Genomic DNA, 19,299 nt, shown 5'->3' with positions numbered 1-19,299 from the left:
TCCCAAAACATAATTGAGGTCCTAGGCCGGAATTGGTGCTCTCCTTGGAGGCCTAATGTTTTTGACCCCTCTGAGGTACTGCCTTATTAAAGGATGAGAAAAGATAGGTGGTTCCGTATTGTAATGTGCAGAAATGGCAGAGGCATGAATCTTAATTGATGAGAAAGAAAGGCCTTTGTTCAGCATCTCAGTTAGGTATTGCAAAATCTGAGGAATATTTGGTACAGACGTGTCAATGCCTTGGTCCTGGTTCCAAGTACAGAATCTCTTCCATTTTTCTGCATAAGATTTTCTGGTACTGGGCTACATTATCCGCCATGCTGCCAGATTTAAGGTCCTGAGTTGGCTGTGCAGGATCGGATTGTTTTGTTGGGTCAGCAAGTGAGAAGTTTGAGGCAATATCCATGCTGGACCTTGAGACAAGCTCTTTAGGATTGGGTACCAGTGCTGGCGTGGCCAGTCTGGTGCAATCAGAATCATTTTTGGCTTCTCTTGTCTGACCTTTAGGAGTACTCTGGGAAGGAAAGGCAGTGGGGGAAAAGCATAAACTGTTAGATTTTTCCAGCTGAATGATAGGGCATCCACTTTCCATGCTTGTTAATGGTAAACCCTTGTGCAAAATCTCTGCAATTGGCAGTTGTGAGGGGAGGCAAATAGATCTATGTCTGGGCATCCCCATTTCCTTATTATCATTCTGAAGACTTGTGGATCCAGTTTCCATTCGTGGGGATCCATGAGGTTTCTGCTTAGTTCGTCTGCCAGAGTATTTGTTTTTCCTGGCAGGAATTGTGCTTGCAGGTGAACTTGAAAAGCCAATGCTGTGTCTCATAAGGTCATTGCTTGCCTGCAGAGGAGGTAGGAATGAGTACCTCCCTGCTTGTTTATGTACCACATGACTGTAGTGTTGGCTGTCTTTATCAGTAATTGTCCTGGATGAAGCAGGTCCTTGAAAGCTGTCAGGGCATTTTGAACAGCTAGCATCTCTTTTTGATTGATGTGATGATGCATCTGGTTTGCAGGCCATGTGCCCTGAATACATTTTCCTGCCATATGGGCCCCCCAGGCATAATCTGATGCATCCATTGTCAGTGTCTGTCTGGCTGTGGGTAAACTGAATGGCAGACCCTTGTTGTGGTGACAGGCCTCTGCCCACCATCGAAACTCCTGTTGTAGGCAGAGAATGAGTGCAATTACTGTCTCCAGGCTGTGGCAATGCTGAGTCCAAACACTTTTCAGATACCATTGTAGTTTCCTCATATGCAGTCTGGCATATGGAATTAGTAGAATGCAGGATGCCATGAAACCCAAGGCCTGCAGGATTTTCCTTGCAGATAAGTGGGTTTTTGTTGCTAATTTCTTGAAGTAAGTAGTCAGTTGTTTTTGCTTGTCTGGCATGAGATAAGCCATCTGGGCAGTTGTATTTAAGCTTGCACCCAGGAATATTATCTCTTGAGAGGGCACTAGTTTTGATTTCTTTTTGTTTACTGTGTACCCAAGGCCAATTAGTAATCTTTTTACAAATGCCAGATGCTTTAGAAGCATGTCTATGTTCTCTGCTTGAATTAGGCAGTCGTCCAAGTAGGGATATATTTGAATTTCTTTTTGTCTGCAAAACACAATTACTGGTGCCAGGCATTTTGTAAAGACCCTGGGTGCAGTAGATAAGCCAAAGGGCAGTGCAGAGAATTGGTAATGCATTGAGCCAGCTATGAATCTGAGGTGTCTTCTGCAAGATTGTCTGAATGGGACATGCAGGTATGCTTCTTTTAGGTCCAAAGTTACGAGCCAAGCCCTTTTGCCCAGCATGGACAGTAACTGCTGAAGAGTCAACATCTTGAATTTTGGAATTTCCAGAAATGTATTTAGTAGAGACAGGTCCAGAATTGGTCTCCAGGTTTTGTCCTTCCTGGGTACTAGGAAAAGTCTGGAGTAAAATCCTTGCCCCTGCTCTTGTTGTGGTACTTGCTGAATGGCCCTCATGTCCATGAGGGCTGTAATTTGTTTTTGTGCCTTTGCCCATTGATTGTGTGGCAGGGCTGGCATGCCCTTTGACCTTGGTAGAGTGTGAAAATGGAACCCGTAGCCTTGGGACACTATGTTTAGAACCCATTTGTCTTGGGTAACCATTTGCCAATTTGATGAAAAAAGTGCTAGTTTTCCCCCTAAGGGGGCTGTCAAAAGAAAACCGCTTTGAACTGGTAGAGGAAAGTCATTGGGACTGTTTCCTGTAAGGCTGTGATTTGTCTTCTCCACTTTTGTAGGTAGGAGCACCCCATTGTTTAGGCCTGTATGAGCCTTGGGGCTGAGAACTGCCTCTGGGACGCCTGTATCTGCCTCTTTGTGGTCTGTCTGAGACTGGAAAGGACCAATTTTTAGAAGGCCAGTTCCTGCTAAACCTGGGTGGCTGTACCTGTAAGAAATCCTTGACTGTCTGCATGGATTTTGCTTCATCCTCCATTTTTTTTCAACACCTCTTCTGCTTTAGTACCAAACAAAGTATCATGCTGTAATGGTGCATCTAATAATTTTGCTTTAACATGATCAGGCAGATTTTGTTCCTTTAACCAAGCATGCCTTTTAATCACAGAACCTGTAACAGCGGCCCTGCAAGAGGCCTCCAGTGAATCATAACCACATTGCAAAGTATGCTTTCCCACTTGTTCAGTTGCATGCAATAAATCCTGCAATTCCTTGTTCTCTGAACCTTCAGTATTTGTCAACATTTTCTGTTTAAGTAGTGACATTAAATATTGCTGATATTTAAGCATATGAAATTGACAATTTAAAGCTCTTACAGCCAGGGTGGCAGAAGTGTAAACTTTTTTCCTTCATATGTCTAGAGCCCTAGAATCCCTATCAGAGGGGACAGGTTTTTTTTGCAGTGGAAGCTTTAACCCCCTTGGGGCCCTGAGAAATAGTTTCAGGGTCAGCAGTGGGGTTTTTATACAGGAATTTATGAGAATCCAGGACCCTGTAGTATCTGTCTGGCTTAGCAGGTGCAGGGGGTAAAGAGTCAGGGGACAGTCCGGACTCTGAAAATACATCAGCTACAATGAGTAAAACAGGTGGAATAGCAAGGGCTCTGTGCTGAGGAAGAAGCAGGAAGTCTCTAAGCCTTTTATTAGACTCAGAATAATCTTGGCTCTCCCAGTGGAAATGCTCCCTCATAGTATGCAGTGTTTCCCCAAAAGAATAGTCCTCAGGAGGAGAGGCTGAAGGAATGGATTCTTCAGCATCAGAATCCTCTTAGGGAAGCATGGAGTAATCCTGTTCAGAAGAGGAATCAGAGGAAATAGATACCTGATCAGAAGACTCATACTCTGTCTCTTGCCTAGGCCTCTTATCAGGAGGGGGATGGGAACCCCTGATCAAAGTAATTAAGTCTTCGGCCATTTTGAGCATCTATTTTTTAGGCATTAAAGTCTGAGTAGGAGAATGCTGTACTTGTTTCTTTGTTTTTAGAGCTGCTTTAGTCTTTGTCTTTGAAGCTGAAGATGGCTTAACATATAGTTGTGTAGGTCTGAAGACACCCTCAGAAGCCAATGCCTGCTCAGTGGCTCCGGACCCATCTGAGGGTTTGATTTCCGAGTGTCCAATACCTTGAGTATCCAGAGGCCAGTTGGCTCCACGTGGGAGTTGGTAGCGGCCTGTGGCTCTGAGGTAGCGGGCGCCAGGGGCTGCGAAAGCACCTCACTGAGAACCAGCGAACCAGCGACTGGCCTAGAAGAGGCTTCGTCGTCAGTTTTGGACCTCGGATGCCTATCCTTGTCCTTGTCCTTGTGTTTTTTGTAAACTCCGGTTGTCGGCTGTTCCACCGGCATTATATAAATAAATCTGCGGCCAAAGTAATGAAATGCAAAATCAAACCGACGCTTGATAATACGTTGGTTGAATCCAGCACAAAACCGACAGCTAGCAATGTTGTGATCAGGGCCTAGGCAAGGGATACAGTAAGAGTGAAAATCCTTATGAGGTATTTGCTTACCACAAGAAATACAATTGCTAACTTTTTCTGACATCGGTCTGGAGCAAGAAAAAAGTTTCCCCAATGGGGTACTTAGCTTTAATGAAGACTTTGATTCTGAAATTCAGATTTGAAAATCTCAGGAGTTGGCCAACTGGCACTTGCGAACTGCTTTTGCTTTGGTTACCGCGCAGCAAGAAAGACTGAAGAAAATGGCATCAGCTGCATCTATTATACCCCTGGTGCACTGATGTCAGGGAAGAGGCAACAGTAACTGACGCCGGACCTAGACTTTGGAATTCTGGCGGACTGCGGGTAGCCTGCCAGCAGGATAACCCAAGAGTAATGGCTGCAACAGTGAAACACGATGAACATCAAGCTCTTAGCACTTTTCCTGAGGACATGAGGATCTGATTAGCTGATAGACAATGTGCTACTTCAGATGAGTTGGGGAAGAAAGGAGACCTATACCTGACAAGCAAGGCAGCCCTGCATAGGAAGGGGACCCCCAGTACTGCTCATAGGTCTAAAGGAACCCATGGTGGGCAGCACATACTGCCCCAACAGAATCTGCCAGTAGCAGGGGAAGCCACTAGTCCAGGTACACATCCAGGAGCTAGGGTTAAATGTTTTGAATGCAACCAGTGGGGCCATGTGGCATGCAGGTGTCCACAGAGGCGAGGTGGAGAACAAAAGGGAGGGAGCCAGTAAGTGGGAAAGACAAAATGCCAATAGTAGGTTGTCTTGAGACAACAGGGTTACTGAAATACCATCCTGCAGATGTCCTGATAGGGAAGGATTTGGATGAGGCAGTACCATGTGCTTATGCAGTTACATGCAGTCAGGCTAGGAAACAAGCATGTGGGTCTGGTAGTCTGGGGGAGACCCAGAGAGACTGCATACTTGCAGCCAGGACTGGTGAGGTGGTTACTTTAGGGAGGGAGCTACTCTGTAGCAGTGAGACTGAATGTGAGCCTCAGCTGCTTGTGGGTACTGATGGTCCCTTGGACAGAGTGACTGCAAAGGTATAGGTGAGTAGTACCACCCAGGCTGACAGTGAGGCACCACTGTCAGAGGATGCCAGACTTCCTGTGGAAGGGAAGCTGGGAAGGGTTACAAGGAGAGAGTTGAGACAGGCTCAGGTCTCAGACCCTACATTGCAAGACCTGAGGCAGGTAGCTAGGGAGGCACGTGATTCTCAAGGAAAGGGGGATCTGTATACTGGGACAAAGGGTTACTATGCAGAAAATGGACCCCTGAGGGAGGGCTAGAAGGTGAGAGAGTACAGAAGTTTGTAGTGCCTAGGGCCTACCATCTAGCGCTTCTAGCCATAGCCCATGATATTTACTTTGCAGGTCATTTGGACATAAAACATACAAAGAGGCGTATTATGCAGAACTTCAATTGGCCTGGAATTTCCAGAGATGTAACAGGGTACTGCAGGACCTGTGAGCAGTGTCAAAAGGTAGGCAAGGCAGGAGACAAGGTGAGAGCTCCTTTGATGTCTTTGCCAAGTGATTGAGGAGCCATTTCAAGGGTAGCTATGGATATTGTGGGTCCTCTAAGTACCCCAAGTTCCATAGGGAAAAATTATATCCTAGTGGTAGTGGATTATGCTACACAATACCCTGATGCAGTGGCTTTGTCCTCCATTGAGGCAGAGAAGGTGGCAAATGCTTTGTTAGAGATTCCCAGCAGGGTAGGTTTTGCAAAAGAAATACTGACTGACAGAGGTGCCAATTTCATGTCGGACCTGCTGGCTTGTCTGTGGAAGTCCTGTGGGGTGAAGCAGATGAAGACCACCCCCTACCATCCCCAGACTAATGGTCGTGTTGAGAGGTTAAACTCTACAATCAAGTCCATGCTACAGGCATTTGCAGATCAGTTTAAGAGGGAGTGGGACAAATATTTGCCTCATCTGTTGTCTGCTTACAGAGAGGTTCCCCAGGAATCCACAGGTTTTTCACCCTTTGAATTGCTGTATGGGCATAGGGTGAGGGGCTCTCTAGATTTAATTTGAGATGAGTGGGAAGGTGAGTGCAAGTCTCACAAGGAGTTTGTTGTGGCATACATCCTAAACCTCAGGACAAGGCTCAGGGAACTCATGGGCTTGGCCCAGGAGAACCTGGCAGAAGCCCAACAACAGAAAAAGGTGTGGTATAACAGGAATGCACGAGCTAGAGAGTATGCTGTGGGGCAGCAGGTAATGGTTCTCATTCCTGTCAGACACAACAAGCTGCAAGCAGCTTGGGAGGGACCCTACCAGGTGGTAAGAAAGGTAAGTGATGCTAACTACATGGTGGAACTGCTAGGCAGAAGGCAGGGGCACAAATTGTACCACGTTAACATGATGAAACCTTACCATGATAGGGAGGCCCTTGTGCTGAGCATTTGCAGTGGATTGCAGGAGGAGTCTGAGGGAGATCTGGGGACTGATCTCCTCAGCGAGGCTCAGGATGTCACATCAGTGGAAGGAGTAGCAATGTCCCAGCAGATTTCTCCTACCCAGGTCCGAGAAATCTGAGCAGTGTTGCAGGAATTTGGGGACATGTTCACTGGGAAACCAGGGTACACCCACCTGGGGCAGCACCAGGTGGATACAGGACCCCAAAGGTTTATTAGGCAGGCCCTTATAGAGTGCCTGAGAGAGTCAAACAGACTCTGAGGGAGGAGGTTACAGGAGATGTTGGAACTAGGGGTGATTCAAGAGTCTAACAGTCCCTGGGCCTCCCCAGTGGTGCTGGTGCCAAAGAAGGATGGCAGCATCAGGTTCTGTGTGGACTACAGGAAATTACATAGTCACACAGAGTCACATGCTTAACCCTTGCCTAGGACAGATGAGGCCCTAGAGCAGCTAGGTGGGGCTAAGTATCTTACAACCATTGATCTTATCAAGGTTTACTGGCAGGTGCCCTTGACTCCCAGTGCTAGACAGAAGTCAGCCTTTGTGACTCCTTTTGGCTTGCATGAGTTCACAAAGATGCTCTTTGGGATGAAGAATGCCCCAGCAACTTTCCAGAGGCTGGTAGATCATATATTAGCAGGAGCAGGAGGGTTTGCCCTTGCTTACCTAGATGATATTGCCATCTACAGCTATCCCTGGCCAGAGCACCTTCAGCATGTCAGGGAGGGGCTGGGCAGACTACAGAGGGCAGGGTTGACCATTAAGTTGAGCAGATATCAGGTGGGTATGGCAGAGGTCTCCTACCTATGACATAGAGTGGGGAGTGGTAAGATAAGGCCAGAACCTGCCAAAGTGGAAGCCATTCAGCCATGGCCTGCACCTGTTACCAAAAAGCAGGTGAGGGCATTTTTAGGGACAGCAGGGTACTAGAGAAAGTTCATCCCCAGTTATAGTACCATAGCTGCTCCCCTCACAGACCTGACAAGGAAGAACAGGCCTGATAAGGTAGTGTGGACCCCAGCATGTGAGCAGGCATTCCAGAAGCTTAAAGAAGCTTTGAGAGGATCCCCTGTGTTAGCCAGTCCAGGTTACAGCAAAGAATTTGTTGTGCAGGTGGATGCTTCGAACCATGGGGTGGAGGCTGTATTTAGCCAGATTTCTTCAGAGGGGGAAGAGCACCCAGTGATTTATCTCAGGCGTAGCCTCCAACCCAGGGATGAATGCTATACAGCTGTAGAAAAGGAATGTCTAGCCATAGTGTGGGCACTGCATAAACTTCAGCCTTATCTGTATGGAAGGAAATTCACTGTTATAACAGATCACAACCCCCTAACATGGTTAAACAGAGCTAGCCAGCAAAATGCCAAGTTGCTAAGATGGAGCCTGGGGTTGCAGGCATATGATACGTCCGTGCAGCATCGCAGTGGGACTAGCAATGCCAATGCAGATGGGCTCTCAAGACAGGGAACGGGGTAAGGTATACTCCGAAAGACCTAGCTCCCTCAAGCAGCGTTTCTCAAGGGTCACTTGAAAAACTATCTTGAGTTCTCCGGGGGGGGGGGATATGTGAAGATTGGGTGAAGATAGATGAAGGCTGCCAGCCTAGCCAGATAGAAGTTTGGAGATAATTCTGTCATCTGTAAATATTAATGTAAACCTCCGGCTTGTTGTCTTAAATGGAAAAAAGGCTGTTACATGTGGAACTGCAAAAATGTAATAACAGTGCACTCTGCTGACCAAGTAAACATGTTGTCACCCTTTGATGTAAACATGGCTCCAGCCAGTCTAAATGAAGGAATTCTTGCTATTGTTTTAAGGCCATAGTTAATGGCCAGAATCTGCATGCATAAATGTCCTTAATGGCTTTGCTTCCTGACCTGGTGTGAGCTTACTAAAGAATGTAGCCTGTTAGCATGGGAACACAGGAAAGCGTGAAGAATGATGTAATGTGAACCAGGAATGTGATTTTAAAAAACAGAGAGAATGAGAGAGCATTAAGCATTTTTGTCTTGACCATCCAACTCTCCAGCACTGTCTTGCTTTATATGTAAGTTTATCTTAGACTTGTGTTTTCTCTTAGAAATAGCTAGAAACTAGAAAGATTAGACTAAGTGTTTCCTGTGATGTCAGAACCGTACTACTGAATTATTTTAATTATTTCTCTGTGATCTCTGAACTCTTGACTAGCACTGTGTAGTAAGAATTATTGTCTTGTGTTTTTATTTATTATTAAATATTTTTAAACCTTTCAACTGTGGCTGTTTTATGTTAATTTAAGCTTTAGAGTACATTGCATGTATATAATGATACTGTACCAAGTCACTCTAATAAGCCTTGACTGTTCAATCACACTTACCAATTGCATAATAATATTGCACAGTAATAATTGGACACCCTTTTAAGGGCCTTTGAGTACCTGATAAATATTAGCTGGGTGGTGGTAGTAATTTGTACCGTATAGTCTGGGTAAAAGGGGCACAACTGGAGAACCTGTGCCAGCCTTCCCCAGAAGTGTCTGTGTAGTTGTATAAAACTCTTATCTCAAAGTGTGTATGTGTCAGCTACTTGGACAGGGACACGAAGCACTAGTTGGACAGAGAGGGTGCTGGAGGTTTTAGCTTGCCCACTAGGCTGAGATCTGGACCCTATAGCTGTGCCAGTGAGGGGTCTTATTGGGGACCTGGAGAGCAAGGGAGCGACCAGCACCTGACTGACTGTGATCTCTGTGTGCTCTTAAGGGAAATTGCACTTTACTGTGTATTTGTTATCCTTTCCTCCTATATGAGACACCCCTCACTGGTGTTAGTGTTGAGGATTGAGGCTCCTTGATTGCTCGTCCAGGGCACAGGCATCACATATGACATCACAAATAATTATTATCTAAGACAGAGAATGAGGGGTAGGAGCAGATGAGCACTTTAAAATGTTAATAACAAAATTGAATCTAATCAGTTTTAGTAACGTTGCAGGTAGACTGAATTAAACTGTTCACACTGAACAATGATGAGTGAGATGACTGTTTTCTGAACTATTTCTGCTCTATAAATGTAAATTATATAAAATATCAATGAATTCAGCAAATATCACTGGAGTACTAAATAATTCTAAATGCAAAAATACTGTAGAAAAGGATGTGCAGCTAAAGGTATTGGTAATCCTTTTTGTCCAGTGTTTTTTTAACTGAAACCTGAATTATAAACAGAGCAGAAATAGCTTTTGTTTTGAATGAGAACTCTGTCTAATTGCTAAAGCAGATCTCAAATATACTGACATCATTAAAAGTATAAATCTGAATTTTCCTTTAGCAGCTCTAAAATTGTCTCTATGCTGATTAGGAGTTGTACAGAATATATTACTCCCACATACTAATTTAGACTGTCTGAATCTCTAATAAATTATAGTGAGTGAACTTCTGGGGTGAAATCTAAAAAAGCAACAGTTAAGTTCACTGGTTTGGGCTGGGAGCACAATCAAAGTGCTGACTTTGATACAGACCTGCTAATACCTACAATAAATAGATAAATAAATGAATTAATAAAAATAAGAAAACTGTGCCATACTACTTTTTTTTAATCTCTCCAAGTATTTTTGGTTTTTAATTCCAAGAAGGGCATGGACTCCATTTCTAAGTCAAAGTATAATTAAAGTTCATGAAATTAGTTTTGTTTCAGTCTTTGATGTTAGCCAGAAATGCCCTTCACCGCACCCGCAATTTGCCCAGAAGTGACTCCTTCTGCAGTTCATATGGAGTTAGATGCATCGGTAACATATCTAAGTATGATTATAAATTCTTTTTTATAAGATCTGTTGCTCCTACTAGTATTGGAACTGACTGGGTATCCTTCCTCCACATTGCCCTCATTTCTGCCTGTAAATCTCAGTATTTTATTACTTTGTGTCTCTCTGTACGTAAGACACTGTAGTCACTGGGTGTAGCAATTTCAATGATCAATGCTACTTTTGTGTTCTTTTCATGAACTACTATATCTGTTTTTTTTTTGCACATATTTTTGAGCTGTTGGAAATGGGTGATCCCATGTGATATAAACCTCATCAGTTTCTGGCTTAAGGCGATCTTTGATTGACTTACAAAGCCATGTCTGACCCAGCTCTCTTAGAAATGTTACATCTAAAGAAATCCCAATCCCTCCACACCACATGCTTCAGAGACCTCAACCTCATTACCACAATTAACAGAACATGCTGGAGGAACAGGTTCATAACCCAGAGACTGCCCATGGTATGGGATAGAATTCCCATACATGTCAAGCAGAGCACCTCACTGGCCCTCTTCAAGAGAAATCTTGATGAATGGATGGGAAATAGAACATTAACCCCAGGATCACTGCAGTGGCTCTACCTGACAGAGGCATTAGGAACTAAGGTTGGGTGGCACAATGCCAGAGTAATACTACAGGCTAGGCTTGTAAAGGCTCCAGGGCCATTAGCCTAGTACACCTATGAATCTATGAACCTATGTTTCAAATGTTTTTCAGCTATTTCAGTATTATAATGTTTGCACAATCCCCAATGCTATAGTCTCGCCACTTTATTGTGCCTTTCAGTACACAGTCCTTCTGCCATTAGCATATCACACCCAGTAACAAGGTGTGTGACTGTTTCCAGTTCTGTTTTACAAAACCAACATTTATTTCTCCCACATGTTCAATGGACTTTGTAAACCAATGTGTACGTAAGTTTACTATCCTGGGCCTCCAATACTAACCTTTCTTCTTTTGGGTTAAATCCACCTCTCCTTAACCATTCCTGCATCTGATCCTGGAAGACATGAGGTTATTCCAATAGTTTTCTGTACTTGCAATTATATTTATGTATTTTCCACATTTCTTGCCTTCTCATCTGATCCTTCACCTTATATTATTTCTTTTGTTTTTTGGCACATTCAGTTACTGCCTGATTTCTATCTACTTCTGGTTTGATTTCCATCCTCACTTGACACTGATATGCTTCTGTTAAACTAAGCAGGGAAGTCATCTCAGACTTATTCTCCTTATGTTTTAAAACTTTTACTATGTTTGGGTCTATGGAGATCAACAGATACGTATGCATTCCTAAGAGTGGGGCTAGTCAATCACGCCAAAACTGTAAATTAAGACAGGAAGAACAAATTGGTTTATAACTTGGACTTTGTTCCTAGATGTCAGAGCTGTTTTCAGGTCAAATTTTAGTCTTCTAAAATATTTCTTACTAAGTTTTATTCACATTTGCTCATGTTTTATTGTTTATCCTTCAGTTTCCAAATATTTATACACCCCTGTTCCTCAAATTCTTTTATACCACATTCCTGTCCCAAATTGATGTTTACTTGGTGTTGCCGCTTTCCTGCTTTACAGGTTGCTTTTGCATATTTATCAAGATTAAATTACATTCTTATATTATCAGAGAAAAATTTGACCACTTGCAGTTGTGCTTTCAGTTCCTCATCTGATGGACTGTACAGTTTTAAATCATCCACAAAAAGAAGATGAAAAGTCTTTACACTTTGTTGTTTTCAGGGAGCCAAATTGTAGCCATGAACTAATCTGTTAAGTAAACAGCTTACTGGCTTAAGGGTAAGGCAAAAGAGCAGTGGTGACCAAGAGTCACACTGGAATATTCCTCTTTGAATTTTTTCCCTTGAAATAATAATTTGTCCTTTATCTTGGCTTAATTGCAAAGTGGTTTGCGACTGTTTCAAGGTTGCTGTAATGTAATTGATCAGTGTAGGGTGTTTCTTATACATTTTAAGAACTCTTTTTATCCATGAATGTGGAATACAATAAAATGCTTTTTTGTAGTCTATCCATGCCATACTTAGTTTCTTTCACTTTTTACAGTTCTTCATTATGGCTTAATTTAACAAGAAATGATCCTTTGTTCCATATGACTATCTTTTGTTTCCCTTTTGCTCTATGATTGTGTTTTTGTCTAAATGACTATAAACTCTGTCAATATCAATTCCAGTGTATAGCTTATACTTCATCGGAAGGCAAGTTATTGGTCTATAGTTTTTAGGATAGATTGCAGGTTCACTATTAAGGAGGAGTGTGAAGATGTGTGAAGGCTGCCAGCCTAGCTAGATAGGATTTTGTAGCTAATTCTATTTGTAAATATTAATGTAAGCCACATGCTTGTTCTCTTTGTTAAATGTTGAACTTCAAAAATGTAACCACATTGCACTCTGCTGGAAGAAAGCTGATAAGTCAAGCATTGTATAATTCTTTGATCTCAAACGCGGAGCCGAGATGTCTGGATGAAGGAATTCTTGCTGTTGGTTTGAGACCAGTTTTAATTGCTAGAATTTGCATGTATAATGCCTTTTATTGTTGTAGCTTCCTGATCAGGTGCAAGATCAAAAGGGCTGTTACACTCTAGGTTTCTGTTAGCCTGGGAACCAGAGAGAAATTATATAATCCTTGCTATTAATTTAAGGACAAGAGAGTCAGAGCATTTGGCATTTGTCTTCAGAACATCCATCACCAGCACTGCTTTGCACTATATGTAAGTTTATTTTAGAATTGTGTTTGCTCTTAGATATAGCTACAAAATAGGAAGATTAGACTAATTGTTTTTCTGTATCGATGCCAGAACTATTCTACTGTATTATTTTAAGCATTCTCCTGTGATAGCTGAACTCTTGACTAGCACTGTGTAGTAAGAAGTATTGTCTTGTGTTTTTATTATTTATTAATACATATTTTTAAACCTTTCAACTGTGGCTGTTTTATGTAGAGATAATTTAAGCTCTAGAGTACATTGCACGTATATAGTGATACTGTCCAAGCCACCCCAAATAAGCCTTGCTGTTCAATGACACTTACCAGTTCGCTAATAATACTGCACAGCAATAATTAGACACCCTTTGATAAGGGCCTTATTAGTAGGTGATATTAGTGGCTGGTGGCGGTGATTACTACCTTATAGCCTGGACAGAAGGAGCATAGCTGGAGAACTTGTGCCAGCCTTCCCCAGGAGTGTATGTGTGCTTGTATATAACTCATATCCCAAAGTGTGTGTGTGTGTCAGCTACTTGGGCAGGGACTTGAAGCACTGATTGGACAGAGAGGGTGCTGGATGTTTTAGCTTGACCACTAGGCTGAGATCTGTACCCTATAGCTGTGCCAGTGGGGAGTCTTATTGGAGATCTGGAGAGAAAGGGAGAAACCAGCCCCAGACTGACTGTGATAACCTGTGTATCTGATATATTTGAGGCACAACGGTATCTCTAAATTCTGTAGGAATACTTGGCTATATGTAGGATTGTGACACTGTAGGGTTCCACTGGCTGTCTCCACACCTTGGCAACCCTATGATGAAGCTCCTCTGCATCACTCTGATGCAGTTCATCATATTGGTGGTGAACCTGCACTCCAATCTGGTAGATCCCTGTACACTGTCGGTGCTCCCTCACAATCCAGTTCCAAATGTCAGTCAATGCGAAGTTCCTTGGCCTGATGTTCCACTCCAGTAGTCAGCATCTGTGTGGTCTCTTCCTCAATCCAATTGGGCAAATGGATGCATTGTAGCCTTCTGGGAATAGCTATCTCAATACTCCCATGGAAAATGTAGCATAAATTGAAAAATGCTCACTGAGGTCCCACTCAGTTCACAGTTAGCAATGGTTTGAGCTGTAAATGTATCAAAATCAATATTTAAAAGTGGAGCTTATGTCATTTTATCAAATCATTGGAATATATTGAGCACATTCTCATTGTACCACTTTTTGATACCTATTAGTTACTTGCATGAAGCACCTGTCCATCTTAGTTATTTGTTAATGAGCTGAATTTCAAGACGTTACACAGATGTGGTCAAATGGGATTCCAAAACCTAGAATTGTAATTATGTATGGTGCAAATGGTACTTAAGGATAGGTGCATATTAGGTGCTTTTACTTTCAGTGATACCTGAGTCATAGGTGGCTGATAAGGTAAATTGTCACCTAATACCATTTCTGTTTCAAGGAAATGTTTGTAACATACTGGAGTGCTGTTTGCTTTACTTTTATGCAAACAGGTATTGCCATCTGCATTAAAGACATGCATTAATTTTTGACATGCAGTTTTACAGATAGATTTATATAGCAAAAGATAGTACATAAAGACGGATGTACGAATCATCCATATGTCTTATGCATAACTCCATACACTCAGTGGACTACTTACAGAGGCCTACGGATTCCGACATTAGCTTTAATAATTTTAACTTAAATTGTAGCTAACTCTATAAGACGTACGGAGAGTATTCCTCTACTGTTTTGTCTTTTATTAGAGTATTCCCCTAGGTATTAGGTATTTGGAGAGGTGTTGAGTATTTCTTTTCTTTCTTAGGTAACAATAAGGTTTCATTATTATGTATGTACTTAGATTTTTAATATATTTTCTTTACAATGATATGTTTTAAGTACATTGTACAACATTCAGTAAAACTTAAGTACTTTGTTAACATTATATGCAAATGCTAAGTATATTACTAGCATCTAGTTAACAATATTGTCTACTCTGAACTTTAAGCATAATTAGTTGCCTTAGGAACAACCTTAATTAAGTCAATTGTATAATTACTAATTGATGACTGATTACTTGCATTATAAAAGCTGGAAGCTTTTTTATTCATTTTATCTGAAGAAGTCAACCTATTTAGGTCGACGAAAAGCGCTTTATGGTACCTGTTGTTTTACGCTACTTTTGTGTGGTTCTACTTGTTGTAACAGTTGCAGTCGGAACAGATTAAACTCGAGGATTTTTTATTCAACTAGAAGTGGTTTTTTGGCCAGAAGCTTCCTATTCTTTGGTTCCTTGGTTTGTGGATATTTTATTTTGGTTTGGGATTCCGACACTATCTTTATATACTATGTCCTTTTGCTGTTATAGATATTTTCTTCATTGAAAGTTTTTAACACAAGCCTTATAACTACTGGCTCAGTATAAAATGGATCCATACTCTCTGTGGCCTGCTTATGGACACTGAGGTCTTCTGATGCTTTCTGTAAGTTGCTCAATTAATAATTTGTGTAGTATTTTAATGGAAAATGCAAGCAGGCTCTTGTGGCATGAGGTTGTTGTCTTTGGAGTAAGAGGTTTGAATACTGCAGACAGCTTCTACAGGTATAAATAACTTATGTTGATTTTACAACTGTTACATATGCAGGCATTGTTGTTACTTTTTATATGTCATATCCATATATGCCACAGTCAGTGCTTCATATACTTTTGTATTGCACAGGAATGCATACTGTTTATGGTGACATAAGTTATCCACATAATCATCTGTATAACTGGGCCCCCACAGGAATATGATCATGCACATATTACTGTCTTTCAGATGGCAAACAATCTAACAGGTAGCAGACATTTCATTGTCTATGACAATTTCTCCCCATAGAAAAATAACATCATACTAGATGTTCTGCGACAACATGGATGGAGACTCCTTGGACGTGCAGGGAATACAGTATGGAGGAATGAAGTATGGGCCGACATCACCAATATGATTAATGTCATTGGAGGTCACAGCAGATCCTGTGAGGGTTGTTGATGATGCTGTTCTGACATGATCCTCCATGCAGCCAACATGTTATGACTGAATGAGAGATTGAGGGATTCCACCAGTGGTGGACCACCATTGAGACCTCCTGATGCGATCACAATATTTCTTGGCTCCCTGTATACGGTGAGTGGGGAGTGATGCATACTTGAGGGTTGGATTGAAGTAGGAATTCCAGGCTGAACATGTATGTCTTACTTTGCATGGCATAGATGACTATAGAGTAAATAATTGCTTATTCCTGTTGCATGCATATTTGTGTATTGTGATTTTGAATTTACAGCAGCAGAATTGAATAAGGCACACAGACCGACACAGGGTGATGATGATGAATGTAAGTATAATGATGTGTCCTCATAAACTGCAGTATAGACAGCACAGTGCAGCCAACATGTGTAATGCTGTCTGCATTAATATTCACAAGTCCATCGACTTCTGGACAATACCAGGAAAGAGCAGGTAAGTGTCTTCATACAGTATTACTGTAACCACTACCTGTTATTGCCTCAGCCTCATGTCATGGCACTGCTGTTTGCTGTCATACTGATATTTCTCTAACATTGTATACTACCGGTACATCAAGTGGGGGACAAAGTTTCCATCCAGTTGTTGCAGAACATCTAGTATGATGTCATTTCCCATAGAGAGAAATTATCACCCCTAAGTTTGTTTAACATACGAAAGACAGTGATATGCAAATATTCATATTCATGTGGAAACTCAGTTATGCAGATGATTATGTAGACAGCTTATGTCAACAAAAACAGTATGTATTCCTATGCAATGCAAAAGTCTATGAAACACTGACTGTGGCATATACTAATGTGACATATAAAATGTAACAACAATGCTTGCATACATAACACTTGTAAAATCAACATAAACTACAGTTGTGTAAAATCGTACCGTAACAGTAGATGTCCTTGCCTTCACCGCTGCAGTATTCATTATGTATGGGATTCCTTGCCATCATAGCCTACCATTGCTTTAAGGTACACTGAATGTCAGCCAAATGCTCCTTGCATAGCGTAGGGCATAAAGATGACGTTCAAGCGTACCATCCTCAGAACTGATTGCTCCAGTAGGAACACCAGTCGAAGGAAAACCAAAGAGAACCTGCACATCCAGGAAGGAAAAAGACTAAGGGGATGGAGGAAGGGAGTGAATACTGCAGTATTGAAGGGAAGGACATTTGCCATTATGTTAAGGTTTTACACAACTGTACTATATCCTTACATTCATCTCTGCAGTATTCATTACTTGTGGGAGAGTGCCAAAGCTCAAGAAGAAACTTGGGAGGAGGAAGCAGCAGTAGAGCCCTATAAGAAGCCATGATGAATGGCATCAGCAAAACCAGCTCTAGCTCTGGAGATACCATCCAACTTGTAATGTTTGGTAAAGGTATGCACAGAAGTCCAGATAGTTGCTTCAAGAATAGAATTAGAACCCTTGAAAACAGTACCAGAAGAAACCAAAGCTCTAGTAGAATTTGCCTTTGCAGAAGAAGGAAGGCTCTCATCATGAAAAGTGTAACAAAAGGAAATAGCTTTTGAAATCTAAGAAGAAATATATTGTTTGGAAACAGCCAATCCTAAAGACCTAGGATGAAAGGAAACAAATAACTGACCATATTTTCTGATAGCTTTATTCTTATCCAAACAATATCTGAGCTGCCTATGCACTTCTAAAGTATGCAGTACCCTCTCACTGTCAGATTGCAGAGAGGGGAAAAAAGTAGGTAAATTAATAGACTGATTAAGTGACAACTCATTAACCACCTTAGGCATAAAAGAAGGATTAGTACGTAAGCACACCCTGTCCTTATGGCATATCAAAAGAAGGTGGAAAAGTCATGAGGGTTTGCAACTCAGACACTCATCTGACAGAAGTAAGAGCTAACAAAGAACTGTCTTCCAAGAAAAATGTTGCAAGGAAGCTGAAACAGCAGGTTAAAAGGAGCCTGAGTGAATTTCTCAGGAGCAAATTTAAGATCCCAGGGAGGAGGAACAGCTTCCTGGGAGGTCTAATATTAAAGACTCCTTTAAGAAATTGCTTAGCCTCAAATCTAGAAGCTAAAGGAGGAGTTAAAGGCAGACAAGCAGAAAGAGCTGATAAGTGGGCCTTAGAAGAATAGGGCAAAGCAGCATTGGGCAACTCACACAAGAGAGACCAAAGGAACATCCACAGTAAGAGGGTCCACGTTATGAGAGAGACACCAGATAGAAAACTTCTACCATTTGGATAAGTAGGATTTCCTAGTAGTAGGTTCCCTGGCCTCCTGCAGGACCTGCAGCACGTCCTCGGAAAAAAGATGTCTATGAGGAATACAAATCCTATCCCCCACAGTGTCAGTTGAAGCATGGAGAGGTGGGGCTGGATGAGAGATCCCTTGTCTTGGTTGAGTAGATTCACCCTGTGAGTTAACTTGTGATGACTGCCCTTGGCTAGGTACAGAAGTAGATGGAACCAGTGCTGCCACGGCTTAAAGGGAGCTGCCAACATGATTTTGGGAGCATCCTGTTGAATTTTGAGCAGGATTTTGGAATGAAAGGAAGGGGAGGGAATGTATACAAAATCATCCCCTTCCAAGAAAATGAGAGGGCATCCACCTTCCACACCAGAGGACCTGGGACTCTGGCATGAAACAGAGGAAGTTGATTGTTCAGAGGAAAGGCGAATAGATTTACTTGAGGACTACCCCACTGATGAACAATGTCCAGAAACACATCCCTGTGAAGTATCCATTCATGGGACTGAATAAAGGACCTGCTCAGAGTGTCTGCCACAATGTTCTGATCTGAAGGAATATAAACTGCCTGAAGAGTAATGTGATACTTGACAGCCATACCAGAGGTGCCAGCTGGCAAAGAAGGTCGGATCCTGTTCCCCCGTTTGTTGCTATACCACATCACTGTGGTATTGTCTGTGAATACCATGAGAGGCCCCGGACAGAAAAGAGGATGAAAGGCCTGAAGAGCCAGCATAAGAGCACTCATCTCTTTGACAATGATGTGCTCCTTCTGCCGATGAGGTGACCACACTCCCTGTACGTTCAGGGTGCCAAAAGTTGCTGCCTATCACATATCTGAAGTGTCTGTGAAATCTTCCTGAGAGGGAAGACAGGGGATGAAAAGGCAGCCATGGATTCAGAGACAACTGCTGAATCCACCAGAGAAGTTCCTTCTTATGACAAGGAAGAAGAGGAACTGTTAGGTATAGATGATGCACATGTTGAAGCCACACCAACTTCAGAAACTACTGGAACTTCCTCACGTGGTGTTTGGCCGTCTGAATCTGCAACTCAGAAAGACATGATCCTGAGAAAGAGTCAGAGAAGACTTTTTGTAGTTTATCATTAACCCCAGGCTCTAAAGAAGAGAAAAGG

The sequence above is a fragment of the Protopterus annectens genome, chromosome 2.part2 (genome assembly GCF_019279795.1).
Source record: "Protopterus annectens isolate FY-2018-M chromosome 2.part2, PAN1.0, whole genome shotgun sequence".
In the NCBI taxonomy this organism is placed as follows: Eukaryota; Metazoa; Chordata; order Ceratodontiformes; family Protopteridae; genus Protopterus; species Protopterus annectens.
This window is presented reverse-complemented; position numbering follows the sequence as displayed.